Source organism: Stegostoma tigrinum, chromosome 7 (genome assembly GCF_030684315.1).
Source record: "Stegostoma tigrinum isolate sSteTig4 chromosome 7, sSteTig4.hap1, whole genome shotgun sequence".
Lineage (NCBI taxonomy): Eukaryota > Metazoa > Chordata > Chondrichthyes > Orectolobiformes > Stegostomatidae > Stegostoma > Stegostoma tigrinum.
The window spans coordinates 101,478,198-101,493,095 of NC_081360.1; the positions used below are offsets into that span (position 1 = coordinate 101,478,198).

The 14,898-nt window shown below is 47.8% G+C and overlaps 1 protein-coding gene across 4 annotated transcripts in view; it reads left to right on the forward strand.

Annotated features, from left to right (window-relative positions):
• The first annotated feature begins 781 nt into the window (after nucleotides 1-781).
• tmem198b (transmembrane protein 198b) overlaps nucleotides 782-14,898 on the forward strand; it is a 109,495-nt gene continuing 95,378 nt past the window's right edge. For 3 of the 4 annotated variants that reach the window (XR_009445967.1, XM_048533733.2, XM_048533735.2), the window contains exon 1: nucleotides 1,148-1,297. The gene's annotated coding sequence lies outside the window, so the exon portion shown is untranslated. Of the gene's footprint in view, nucleotides 1,013-1,147; nucleotides 1,298-14,898 lie in introns of those variants that run through there. The other variant, XM_048533734.2, reaches the window with a different exon arrangement.

Below are 14,898 nucleotides of genomic sequence, written 5' to 3' on the forward strand. Positions count from 1 at the left end.
CGGAGGGTCAGTGCTGAGGGAGTGCCGCACTGTTGGAGGGTCAGTACTGAGGGAGTGCCACACTGTCGGAGGGTCAGTTCTGAGGGAGTGCTGCACTGTCGGAGGGTCAGTGCTGAGGGAGTGCCGTACTGTCGGAGGGTCAGTGCTGAGGGAGTGCTGCACTGTCGGAGGGTCAGTACTGAGGGAGTGCCGCACTGTCGGAGGGTCAGTGCTGAGGGAGTGTCGCACTGTCGGAGGGTCAATTGTGAGAGTTGACTGCATTGGGTGTCACAATTCAACCGAATATTAAACATCCCCAAACCAGAGGAATGTCAGCCTGCTCCATTCTTCTCTAACATTGGTATATCACTCATCCTGATGATAGTCAGAAAATTTGTTTTCTGTTTTGTCCATCGGTTCTTTCAGCAGTCCTCCTTTTCAGCATGGACCGAAGCTCTGAGCAAATCCATTGGCTGTAAAAAAACTTTGGAACATCCCGGGGTGTTAGAAAGTGCTATCAAAATGCATGTTTCTGTCTTCTCAGCTTGTGTTGCTTGGTGTGAGTGTGTGTGTTCATGTGGAGTAGCCGGCTCCAGTGGAAATGAGGGATTGTAAAACAATAGGTGTGTCTCCTTTTCTCATCCATCTGCCTCCTCAGTGACATTGATGATCTGTTTGTGACTGCAATGGAGAGAGCAGTAATCTGTTTGAGAGACATTCAGCAGACTCACAGTTAATGCCTTGTGTCTCTGTCACTGTAGGATCCCCTAATCTGGAGTAGACCATTTGCGGTGTGAAGGCAGGAGTTGCAATGCTGTGACATGTGTTTCCCTTGATGCAGGGGGGAACACTATCTCTTTCTCTCTCAGTTTGCCCTGCACCAGCCTGGGCGGAAGGCAGACCCCCAAACTATAGAGTGGGGAGACATCTGAGCTGAAGGAGAAGCGAGGAAGGGTCTGTTTGCTGTGAACTGTGAAGCACAGTTCTCTGTCTCCATTTCTGCAGCTTGGTTGGTAGGGCCTGTGAGAGTGAGGTAATATCCCAATATCTGCTTCTGTTGGAGTATTTTTTTCCCTCTAAAATTGTTGTGGGTACTGGCAGCTCTCAGGGCACAGAGGGAGGGAGGTGTGTGAGGAGGAGGAGCTGGGGGCTTGGTGGCAGTGGTCGAGGGAGGGGCTGGAGTGTAGCATTGAGGAAAACAAAGGAGTGGAGTACAGACAGGGAGCTAGCGGAGAGAGAGAGAGAGAGAGAGAGAAGTGGAGAGGTACTCCCCCAGCCCTGCACAGAGACGGAGATAAAGGGAGAACATGAGGAACTGGTAAGTAGATGTTCCTTGCTGAGTCTCATTGTAGCGGGTTAACCACAGGACTGTAATATACTGGCTGCAGCTTGTGGGGGAAGGGGGTTTGTATAAACAACATTGGATTTGGCTGGAATTTGAGACCATCCCCATCTCCAGTAAGGATAGTTATTGGAATGTGTTATTTTGCCTTCTGGATTTGGGGACCCCGAGTGGAGAAACAGAGAGATGGAATCCGGGATTTGATTGTCTCTGTCTCTCTCTGGCTTCTGTCAGCGAGGATGCCTTGCTGTGATCAGGCAGCTTTTGATTTGAGCCTGCCAGGTAGAGTGAGGATTTTGACAGAGCGGGAGGATCAGTTTATACTGGGGGTGTGGGTGATGGGTGTCAGGGTGCTGGGGAGAGTAGGCACCCAGCTGCCTTTTAAAATCGGCACCAGGGGCGCAGAGGCAGAGGCTTAGCCAGAGAAAATAACAAAAGCAGCAGCTTGGTTTACACAACAAGACAACGCAGATCTCATTAGAGTCTCCTGTCATTGTTCTCTTTGTAATTCAGACTCCAGAACACTAACGACAAGTCTCCCTTCCAGTTTTCAGTACAGTGGTATTGTGGAAGGCATCATCTTTGAATTGTTTACTGTTTAAAATAACGTGAAAAATAATCAGGATGTTAAGCGGGTGAGTGTATGAGGGGAGAGAGGGAAAGTGTATGTCTCTATGTGTGTGTGTAACTGTATATACGTGTGTGTGTCTATGTGTGTTTCTGTTTGTGTGTGTGTGCATGTATCTGTGTGTGTGTGCGTGGATGGGGTGTGTGTGTATCTCTGTCTGTCCGTGTGTCGATTAGTGTATCTGTATGTGCTGTGTATCTGTATGTACGTGTGTGTGTCTATGTGTGTCTCTGTTTTTGTGTGTGCCTGTGTGTGCCTGTGTGTTTGTGTGTGTGTGTGTGTGTGTCTGTCTGTCTGTGTCTCTGTGTGTGTGAGAGAGAGAGCGTGCATGGGTGTGCATGTGCATCATGGGTAGGCGTGTGTGTGTGTGGGTGTCTGTGTATGTGTGTGTGTGTGTGTCTAATGTGCGTGTAATGTGTGTGTAATGTATGTGTGTGTCTCTGTCTATGCGCGCATGCATTTGCGTGCGTGTGTGTATATGTGTGTTGTGTGCGTCTGTGTGTAGTGTGTGTGTCGAATGTGTAATGTGTGTGTGTCTGTGTGTGTGTGTAATGTGTGTGTGGGTGTATGTGTAATGTGTGTGTGTGAGTGTAATGTGCATGTGGGTGTGTGTATGTGTGTGTTTGTGTGTTTGTGAGAGAGGGTGCATGGGGGTGTGTGTGAATTGTGGGTGTGTGTGTATATATGTGTGTGTACGTGTGTGTGTGTGTGTGTGTGTGTATGTGTGTGTGTGTGTGTAGTGTGTGTGTAATGTGTGTGTGCCTGTACATGTGTGCATTTGTGTCTGTGTGTGTGTATATATGTGTGTGTATGTGTAGTGTGTCTGTGTAATGTGTGTGCGTGTGGGTATTGTGTGTGCGTAATGTGTGTGTGAGTGTGTGTAGTGTGTGCATAATGTGTGGTTGTGTGTGTGTATGTTATGTGTGTGTGTGTGTGTGTGTGTCTGTGTGGGTGTGTGTGTAGTGTGTGTGTGTAATGTGTGTATGCGTGTGTGTGTGTGTGTGTGTGTGTGCGTGTTTGTGAGAGAGGGTGCACGTGTGCATGTATGTGTTTGTGTATGTGTGCGTGCGTGTGTGTGTGCATGTCTCTGTCTGTGAATGTGTGGGTCAATGGGTGTATGGGTGTGTGTGTGGTGGGGGGTGCCTGTGTGTGTGTCAGTGTATTATGGTTAGGGATGGGGTAGGGGTGTGGTTGTGATTAAGGTTAGATATAGTGTTAGGGTTAGGATTAAGGTCAGGGTTAGGGTAAGGGTTAGGGTTAGAGTTGAGGTTAGGGTTAGGGTTGTGGTTAGGGTTAAGGTTAGATATAGTGTTAGGGTTAGGATTAAGGTCAAGGTTAGGGTAAGGGTTAGGGTTAGGGTTAGGGTTAGGGATTGCATATGGGTTCGAGATTAGGTGTGGTAAGGGTTAGAGTTAGGGTTAGGGTTGGTGTTCATGTTAGAGTTAGGATAAGGGTTAGTGTTATCATTAGGGTTCGGGTAAGGGTTAGAGTTAGGGTAAGGATAAAGGTGAGGATTAGGGTTAGGGTTAGGGTTAGGTTTAGGGTTAGAGTTAGTGTAAGGGGTAGGGTTAGTTTAGGGTAAGGGTTAGGTTTAGAGTGAGGATAAGGTTTAGTGTTAAGCTTAGGGTTAGGGTTAGAGTTAGAATTACGGTTAGGGTAGAGTTAGGGTTAGAGTTAGGGTAAGGGGTAGGGTTTGGGTTAGGGTAAGGGTTAGGGTTAGGATTAGGTTTAGGGTAAGGTTAAGGGTTAGAGTTTGTGTTAGGGTTTGGGTTAGGGTTAGGTTTAGGGCTGGGGTATGGATTAGTGTTAGATTTTGGGTCAGGGTTACGGGCCGTGTTAGGGTTAGGAGTTGGGTTAGTGTTAGGCATAGGGTTAGGGTTAGACTTAGGGTAAGGGCTAGGGTTAGGGTTAGGCTCAGGGCTAGTGTTAGGGTTAGGTTTAGGGTTAGGGTTAGGGTTAGGGTTATGGGTCGTGTTAGGGTTAGGAGCAGGGTTAGGGTCAGGGCTAGAGTTAGGGTTAGGTTTAGGGTTAGGGTTGTGGTTAGGATTAGGGTTAGATATAGTATTAAGGTTTGTAATAGAGTTGGGGTTAGGGTGAGGGTTGGGTTAGATATCGTCAAATATATGGTAGGCGGGTTTTGAGCTGGGAGATGTGGAGTCGCTGATGGATTTTTGAAGCTGGGAATTATGGAATTAAAACAAAAACCATTTGGCTGCTCTGTGTCGAGCAGGGCTCTGATGTCCCATTGGATGGACAAGTGCTGCACCTTCCCAGCAGGATCATCTTGTGCTAACAGCCTCCATCATGAGCCTTGGCTTTAGCTGAGGCTGTTAGCGCCTCCTTTCAGACACTGTGACACGCTGCAGTTTTATCAGCCAATTCAGGGAGCTGACCACCTCACCCCCAGCTGATAATGGGAACTGCTGGAGAATCCAAGATAACAAAGTGTGGAGCTGGATGAACACAGCAGGCCAAGCAGCATCTCAGGAGCACAAAAGCTGACGTTTCGGGCCTAGACCCTTCAGAGAGGGGGATGGGAAGAGGGAACTGGAATAACTAGGGAGAGAGGGGGAGGCGGACCAAAGATGGAGAGAAAAGAAGATAGGTGGAGAGGAGAGTATAGGTGAGGAGTTAGGGAGGGGATAGGTCAGTCCAGGGAAGACGGACAGGTCAAGGAGGCGGGTTAAGATAGTAGGTAGGAAATGGAGGTGTGGCTTGAGGTGGGAGGAAGGGATGGGTGAGAGGAAGAACAGGTTAGGGAGGCAGAGACAGGCTGGACTGGTTTTGGGATGCAGTGGGGGGAGGGGACGAGCTGGGCTTGTTTTGGGATGAAGTGGGGGAAGGGGAGACCCAAAATCCACAAACCCGACTGCCCTGGCCGACCTATTGTCTCAGCCTGTTCCTGCCCCACCGAACCCATCTCCTCCTATCTGGACTCCATTTTCTCCCCTTTGGCCCAGGAACTCCCTACCTATGTCCGTGACACCACCCACGCCCTCCACCTCCTCCAGAACTTCCAATTCCCTGGCCCCCAACACCTCATTTTCACCATGGACGTCCAGTCCCTATACACCTGCATTCCTCATGCAGATGGCCTCAAGGCCCTCCACTTCGTCCTGTCCCGCAGGCCCGACCAAACCCCTCCTCCGACACCCTCATCCGCCAAGCCGAACACGTCCTCACCCTCAACAACTTCGCTTTCGATTCCTCCCACTTCCTACAGAAAATGTAGATTACTTTCCATATTAAGCAGATGTTCACCTGCACACTTGTATCCATTGTACCCGGTGTGGCCTCCTCTACATTGGGGAAACCAAGTGGAGGCTTGGGGACCGCTTTGCAGAACATGTCCGCTCGGTTCGCAATAAACAACTGCACCTCCCAGTCGCGAACCATTTCAACTCCCCCTCCCATTACTCAGACGACATGTCCATCATGGGCCTCCTGCAGTGCCACAAGGATGCCACCCGAAGGTTGCAGGAACAGCAACTCATATTCCGCTTGGGAACCCTGCAGCCCAATGGTATCAATGTGGACTTCACCAGCTTCAAAATCTCCCCTTCCCCCACTGCATCCCAAAACCAGCCCAGCCTGTCTCCATTTCCCTAACCTGTTCTTCCTCTTACCTATACCCTCCTCCCACCTCAAGCCGCACCTCCATTTCCCACCTACTGACCTCATCCCGCCTGCTTGACCTGTTCATCTTCCCTGGACTGACCTATCCCCTCCCTACCTCTCCATCTATACTCTCCTCTCCACCTATCTTCTTTTCTCTCCATCTTCGGTCCGCCTCCCCCTCTCTCTCTATTTATTCCAGAACCCTCTCCCCATGCCCCTCTTTGATGAAGGGTCTAGGCCCGAAACGTCGGCTTTTGTGCTCCTGAGATGCTGCTTGGCCTGCTGTGTTCATCCAGCTTCACACTTTGTTATCACCCCCAGCTGAACCAGCTGTGCTGAGGGAGTGCTGTCTCTCAGAGGTTCCAACATTCAGACAAGATGCTAAACTGAGTGAGTGCCGGCTGGCTATTTATGGGATCTTGCTGTACACAAACTGGTTGCCATGTTTCTCATGCTTCGTTCAGTGACTGCACTTGCTGAGGCATTTACTAGTTGCTTGTGCTCTTAGATGTATGGACAGGTGCTCCATAAATGCAGTGCTATTGTTGTCTCGGAGTGTTTCCATGGACTTCTCTCAGAGTCAGGGATCACATGTGACTCAGTGACACTGGTCGAGGACTGTGCCTGTGTGTGTGTGTGTGTCTGTGTGTCTGTGTGTGTGTGTGTGTGTGTGTGTGTCTGTCTGTGTGTGTGTGTGCGTGTGCGCGTGTGTGTGTGTGTGTGTGTGTGTGTGTGTGTGGGTGTGTGTGTGTGAGAGAGAGAGTATGTGAGTGTGTGTGTGTGTGCGTGTGTGTGTGTGTGTGTGTATATGTGTGCGTGTGTGTGTGGGAAAGTATGTGTGTGCGTGAGAGAATGTGTGAGTGTGTGTGTGTGTGTGTGTGTGTGTGTGTGTGTGTGTGTGTGTGGGAGAGTGTGTGTGTGTGTGTGTGCGTGAGAGAGAGTGTGTGTGTGTGTGTGTGCACGTGTGTGTGTGGGAGAGTGTGTGTGTGTGTGTGTGTGTGTGTGCATGTGTGTGTGTGAGAGTGTGTGTGTGTGCATGTGTGTGTGGGTGTGTGACTCTGTGTGTGGGATGGGGTGTTGTGAATTGGGGGGGTTGAGTACATGCGAAGGTAGAACCTCAGGCTGTGTGTCTATGTGTCTGTTTGCTGAAGCTGTACGGGTTAGAGTTTCCAGTTTGCCTGTGATGCTCACTGAAGCTGAACAGCTTGCAGTTTCTCATCACACAGACTCTCAGAGCCTAAAGGGGCTGGTGAAAATAGTTCAATACCCATCAGATTCCACATACGCTTGGTTTATCTGTTGCCCATTTCTGCAGTTAGAAAGCTTGAAGCTGGTACATTTCAGGCTAATTTACTAAACTGGAATAGAGGTGCCTTTGTGCCTCACTGCCTTCTCCACTTGGTGCCAGTCACTGCTGCTGCTGCTGCTGTTGTCGCAAGATCCCAACTTCTGGCATTTAAATCACAGAATCAATATGGTGAAAAAGGAGGCCATTCACCCATTGTGCCTGGACTGGTTCTGTTCCCTACCACCAATCCTCTGTCCTTTTCACCAGCTTCCTGCTCACCATTTCTATCCAAATAATAACCACCCAAATATCCCTCCTGAATGCCTCAACTGAGCCAGCCTCCCCCGCATTCCCAGGTAGTGCGTTCCATACCCTGACCACACATGGGTAAATGAGTTCCACCTCACTTCACCCTGAGCTTGTTTACACCTCACTGTTAAATCTATCCCCCTCTCATCCCTGTTCCTTTCTCAATCAGTGACAGTTTCTCCCCATGTCCTCACACCAGCCCATTGTCAACCTCTGTCCAATCTCCCTCTCCTCCTTCCTCTCTCCCAGGAGAACTGTCCCAACGTCTTCAATCTCTCCTCATCGCTGATGTTTCTCATTCTTGAAACATTCCTGCGAATCGCTTCTGCATTCTCTCCAATGCATTCACATCTTTCCTGCCATGTTGCAACCACAGCTGTATAAATTACTCCAGCTGAGTTCTAACAAAAGTCTCGTACAAGTTCAGCATCACCACCTTTCTCTTGTATTCAGTGCGCTGATTAATAAAGCTGAGAACACTGTGTGCGTTATTAACTGTTCTCTCCCCCTGTCCTACCAGTGGTGGCACAGTGGCTCAATGGTTAGCACTGCTGCCTCACAGCGCCAGGGACCCAGGTTCGATCCTACCCTTGGGCGACTGTGTAGAGTTTGCAAATTCTATGTGTGTCTGTGTGAGGTTCCTCCCACAGTCCAACGGTGTGCAGGTTAGGTGGATTGGTCATGCTAAATTACCCGCAGTGTTCAGCGATGTGTAGTTTAGGTAGGTTATAGGGCAATGGGTCTTGGTGGGATGCTCCGAGGTTCGATGTGGACTTCTTGGGGCGAAGGGTCTGTTTCCATACTGTAGGGATTCTACGATTTCTACCACCTGTGATGATCTGTGCACATAAACATCCAGCTCTCTGACCCATTCCCTGTTTAGAATTGTGCCCGCTGTTCTATGTGGATTTTAAAGTGTATCACTTCATACCTCTCTGCGTTGAATTTCATGAGCTGGACACAAGGGTCTGTTCCTATGCTGTACATCTGTTTGACTCTATCTACCTGCTCACCCCATCCTTTCACATTGTCAGCTTCCTTTTCAACTTCCACGTTGTCCCCCTTACAGTTTACAACTCTTCCAAGCCTCACATAATCACCAAACTTTGAAACGATTCCCTGCAAACCAAGATTCATATCATTAATATATATCAGAAGAAGCAAGAGTCCCAATACTGACCACTGGGGAACTCCATTACAATCCTTCCTCCAACCTGAATGACATCCATTGACCAATTCTATTCCCCATCACTCAGTCACTACTGTACCTTTTGAACCACGACCTATGAGTCTCCTCATGCTGTAGTGAACACTTTCTGGAAATCCATGTACACCCGACTCACAGCATTACCCTCATTGAGCCTTTCTGTTACATCCTCAAAAAACTTCAGTGAGTTAGTAAAACACAATTTCCCCTTCGGAAATCCATGCCGACACTTTCTAATCAACTCACCTTTTTCTAATTCTATCTCGAAAAATTGTTTCTCAAAGATCCCCGCCCCTGAAGTTAAACTGACTGGTCTGCAACTTCTGGTCCAATCTTTGCAATCTTCCTTGAACAAGGCCCTAATGTTTGCAAATCTCCAGTCTTCTGGCACCTCTCTTGAAAGACTGAAGGATTGTAGCCTGTGCCTCCACAATTTCAGTGCGTACTTCCTTCAGAGTCCTTGAATGCATCTCATCCAGTCCTGGTGCTTTGACAACTTTAAGAACTAACAATCTATCCAAGACCTTTTCCTTATTAGTTTCAAACTCTTCTAGTGACTGAGTGTCCCCTCTGTACCAAGGCCTGGACAGCATCCACCTCTATTGTAAAGACAGACGCAAAGTATTCTTCCAACACCTCAATCATGCCACCTGCTTCCAGGTGTAAATCACCTTTTTGGTCCAAGTTTGACCTTCCACCTCCTTTAGCCACTCCCTTACTGTTTATATGTGTTTATATACCTATCTGTTCCCTTTACGTTTGCGGCTTGTTTTGCTTGAATGAGATACAGAGTGACGATAGTAGCATGGGTTGATTTCTTGCACCATCTGGGGTTCTCATGAAGACCCTGCCTTTCCAACCTCTCCTCTCACCTGAGCTGTGGTGACCCCCAGGTATGTCTCTAATGGTTGCGAAACTTGAAAGGGTTCAGAAAAGATTTACAAAGATGTTGCCGGGGATGGAGGGTCCGAGCTGTAGGGAGAGGCTGAGCAGACTTGGGCTATTTTCCCTGGAGCGTCAGAGGTTGAGGGGTGACCCTATAGAGGTTTATAAAATCATGAGGGGCATGGATAGGGTGAATTTCCAAGGTCTTTCCCCCAGGGTAGGGGAGTCCAAAACTAGAGGGGCATAGGTTTAAGGTGAGAGGGAAAAGACTTAAAAGGGATCTAAAGGGGCAACTGTTTCACACAGAGGGTGGTGTGTGTATGGAATGAGCTGCCAGAGGAAGTGGTGGAGGCTGGTACAAATACAACATTTAAAAGGCATCTGGATGGGGATAGCATTTAGAGGGATATGGGCCAAATGCTGGCAAATGGGACTGGATTAATTTCGGATATCTGGTTATCATGGACTGAAGGGTGTGTATATCACTAAGATTCTATGAGCAATCTATGAGACTATGGCAATTACACCTAGCGGCTCAACGGTTCTTATTGTTTCTTTTTGCTTCTCTTATTTTACATTTTCATCCCCCTGCCACACCTTCCTGTTCATTATCAACTGTGTTTTGTGCCCTACACCCATCAGAAGCACAACTTTTCATTTTAAGGTTAATTTCTGACCCCTTTTCCATCCAGGGAGCTCTGCATTTGTTTGTCCTTTTGAGGGAATATACCTTCTGCTCTCTGAAGGTGGCCCCTCATTCAGTGACTGTTTTCCCCCAGCGATCTCTCCAGTCCGTCAATGCTGGCCCACTTCACTGTTGCCCCACTGTAGGGCAGCTCTCTACCAATTGCTTTCTCTCTCCCTGTGTTGCTGTAAGTTGTTCTCTGCCAGCATCCTGAATAATCACAAAGGCACTCCATCGCAGTGACGACTGCAGGCAGTGTAAGTGCCTGCCATCTGTAACCCATTGCCAGAGCAGAGACAGAGTGTCTGTTCGGCACAGTGCGAGGCAGTGGATGGGTCGGGGGAGAGGCAGATGCACGCTCTGTTTGTGTTCCTGATGCCAGTTTGACTCTCACTGTTTCCCCAGCTGCCAGTGCCTTGCATTTCCGTTCCTCACTCTCAATCTGTTAATGCCTCTGAACTCTCCTTAACCTTTTCTGTTAGAGTCACCAGTTATCAGAAGCACAACTAACATCATCTGTCCTCTGTTCAAGTCCCATCCAAACTCCCCCCAGTCTTGAGTATTGGTCAGACACGTGTGTGTGTGTGAGTGTGTGTGTGTGTGTGTGTGTGTGTGTGTGTGTGTGTGTGGTAGAGATGAACTGCCTTTTTGAACAGCTGCAGTCCAATGTGATAAGTTGGAACTGCAGATGCTGGAGAATCCAAGATAATAAAGTGTGAAGCTGGATGAACACAGCAGGACAAGCAGCATCTCAGGAGCACAAAAGCTGATGAAGGGTCTAGGCCCGAAATGTCAGCTTTTGTGCTCCTGAGATGCTGCTTGGCCTGCTGTGTTCATCCAACTCCACACTTTATCTTGCAGTCCAATGTGATACCGTTATTCAAGAGAGCAAGGGATAAACCAGGAAACCACAGGCCAGTCAATCTAACCTCAGTGGTGGAGAAACTATTGGAAGCAATTCTGAGGGACAGAAATAATATGCATTGGACAGGCAGGGATTAATCAAGAACAGTCAGCATGGTTTTGTTATGGGAAGATCGTGTCTGTCCGACTTGATTGAATTTTTTGGAGAGATAACCAGGCGTGTGGATGAGGACAATGCTTTTGATGTTGTTGACTTGGGTTTCAGCAAGGCTTTTCATAAGGTGCTGCATGGGAGACCGATAGCAAAGGTTCGAGCCCATGGGATCCTAGGAATTTGCCAAATTAGATCTACAATTGGCTGAGTGGCAGGAAACAGAGGATGATTTGACTTATTATTGTCACATGTACCTAGGTAGAGTGAAAAATTTAGTTTTGCGTGCAGTACAGGCTGATCATATCATACAAAGGTCATGGGGTGAATGAACAGAGGGAGGAATACAAAATTGTAGCTGCAAAGGTGCATGAAAAGCAAGGTCAACATTAGATTTGAAATTGGAGAGCTCTGATAACAGCGGGGAAGAAACTGTTCTTGAGCCCATTGGTGCATGTGTTTAAGCCTTTGTGTCTTCTGTCTGACAGAGTTTGGAAGAGATTATAACCAGAGTGGGAGGGGTCTTTGGCCATGTTTCTGCAGCAACTAGAAGTGTAGATGGAGTCAATGAATAGGAGGTTGGCTTGCGGAATGGTCTGGGCTGTGTTCACAACTCTGTAGTTTCTTCCGGTCCTGGGTATAGCAGGTGCCATACCAAGCTGTGATGTACCCAGATAAAATGCTTTCCATGGTGCATTTGTACAAGCTGGTGAGGGTCCTTATGGATGTGCTGAATTTCCTTAGCCTCCTGAGGAAGAAGTGGTGTTGTTGTGCCTCCTTGACCAGTGATTGTTGAGAGCTGGTTTTCTGACTAAAAGTCTGTGTTCTGTGGAGTCCCGCAGGGATCAATTTTGGGGCCTCTGTTGTTTGCGGTTTAGATGAATGGTTTCGAATTGAACGGAGGGTGATTAATCAGTAAGTTTGTGGGTTATATGAAAATTAGTAGGGTGGTAAATAGTTAGGAGGGTAGCCATAAATTACAGGATGATATAGACAGGTCAGTCAGATGGGGTGAACGGAATTCAGTGGTAAATAGAATTCAATTGATAAATGAATCTATGAAATGTGAGGTGATGCATTTGGGCAGGACAACAAGGCAAGGGAATAAATTATGAATGGTCAGTCCCTGAGAAGCACTGAGGATCAGAGGGACCTTGGTGTGCATGTACACCAGTCTGTTAAATCAGTGGAACAGCTAGATAAAGTGACTAAGAAGCAGTTCTGAGGAAGTGTCAGCAGACCTGTATCTATAATTCTGAATTTCTTTTAACAGATGCTGCCAAACCAGCTGAGCTTTTCCAGCAACTTCTGTTTATGTTGTGACTAAGAAGGCATATGGGACACTCACCTTTATTAGGCAAAGTATAGCGCTTAAGAACTGGGAGATTATGCTGGAACTGTATAAAACATTGGTTAAGCCACAGTACAGCTATGAAATCCTCACTATAGGAGGGATGTGATTGCACTGGAGAGAATGCAGACAAGATTTACCAGGATGTTGCATGAGCTGGAGAATTTCGGCTACAGCGAGAGATTGGATGGGCTGGGATAATAGGAATTGCCGATGCTGGAGAATCTGAGATAACAAGGTGTAGAGCTGGATGAACACAGCAGGCCAAGCAGAATCAGAGGAGCAGGAAGGCTGACGTTTCGGGTCTGGACTCTTCTTCAGAAATGGGGGAGGGGGAAGGGACCTCTGAAATAAATAGGGAGAGGTGGGGATGGGGAAAGTAGATGACCAGAGGGCTGCAGTGGGAGAGAGATTCACTGAGGTCTTTCTGGAGGGAGGAGGATAACTTCTTCTAGGTGGGTAAAGGTACCTCTATAATGGTTTCTGTGCTGTCCATGAGCCAACTCCATCATCTCTCCCTGTCAGCGTGATCTCCCACAATAAAAACAAAATAACTCCAGCAGCCTCTAAGCAGAAAACGTGGAGTTAATGAACCCAAGAAGAGTTATACCAGACTTGAGACATTCACTCCCCCCCACTCTCTCTAGCTGATCTTCTCCAACGCACTCTATTTTTATTTCAGATTTCCAACATCTGTGCCAGTCTGCTTTTATTTCAGCATAAATAGTCCTTTCTCTTCCTTTCTCCTTCTGGTACTAACCCTGCTTCCCCTCGGATACATCCTCTCTCTTTGCCTCAATCGCTGACTGTGTTTTTCAGTTCCACATTCTCTGGAGAGAGCTCACAGCGTGACTGACCTCCAGCCATGAAAACCAGAGGGTGGAAAACTTCCTGTCTTTGAAGCCTCTGTAGAGATCGATTTGGCCGTTTAACAATGTAGTTTGGTCAATCTTTCCACTCCCCCTGCAAATTCATTCAGTTTCGTTTTAACATTCATTCTGTTACATTTTAATTGCATTTCAATACATCCTTTTAGTGCCTGGAGAGACTGGTTGGCTGGTTACTCTGCAGTGGGTCTGTTAGCTGTACACACACACACACACACACACACACACACAGACACACACACACACACAGACACAGACACAGACACACACACACACAGACACACACACACACACACACACACACACAGACACACACACACAGACACACACACACACAGACAGACACACACACACAGACACACACACACACACACACACACACACACAGACACACACACACAGACAGACAGACATACACACTCAGAGACATACAGACACACACAACACACACACACTCAGACACACACACACATAACACACACACACACACACACAGACACACACTCAGACACACACAGACGCTCACAAATACATCCACACATAGAAGGACACAAACACACATACACACAGACACACACGCACTCAGAGACACATGCACACAGACACACACATACACACAGACACACGCGCTCAGAGACACACGCACTCAGAGACACACGCTCAGCCACACATACACACTCTCACACACAGACACACATACAAACAAACACTCACTCAGAGACACGCGCACTCAGACACACACACACACACACACACACACACACACACGCATACACACACACACACACACACACACACGCATACACACACACACACACACACACACACACATACAGGCACACACACACACACACACACACACACACTCACATACACACACGCATACACACAGGCGCACACAGACACACATACAGGCATGCACACACAGACACACACAATTGGTTGGTTTACTCAGTGTCTGTTTCATGGCTTACAATGTGTTTTACTGTTTTAAATAATGTAACCCACTGAGTTAATCAATCGCTCACAAGCAATTGATTATTAGACCGTTATCATTGTCATTGAGAGACAGCCTGTCCAGTCCATGCTGGTATGTTGCCTCTGTGACCTGTCAGACCACAGGACCCAAGGTCAGGCACACGTCAATCGACAGCCCAACGCATTGGCTTCCTGTTCCGGGACTCACTGTCACACATGGCCCTCTAAGATCGACACACCGAAAGGCAATAGTGAGCTTTGGTAGCTGGAGTCTCACATACAATAGCTTTGAATAGCTGGAATGTATTAGAAACACATTTTCCAAAGTTGTATCAGGGATAGTAGGAACTGCCGATGCTGGAGAATCTGAGATAACACGGTGTGGAGCTGGAGGAACACAGCAGGACAAGCAGCATCAGAGGAGCAGGAAAGCTGGCGTTTCGGGCAAGATTGATGGTGTGTTCAGTCAGGAGGGCAGATTGCCTAAGCTTGACACATACTCCCTCCAGCAAGGAAGATAGAGGGCTGAACTAACTGAAGAGTTTAAGATGATCAAAAGATTTAGTGGTGCATATAGAGAGAAACGGCTTTCTCCGATAGGGAGAGGGCCATTTTATTTAATAGTCTCATGCTACCAATAATTGCCCCTGAAGTGAGTGTCACACTCGGCCACTCCAGAGGGACAGTTAAGAGTCAACCCCATTGCTGTGGGCCTGGAGTCACGTG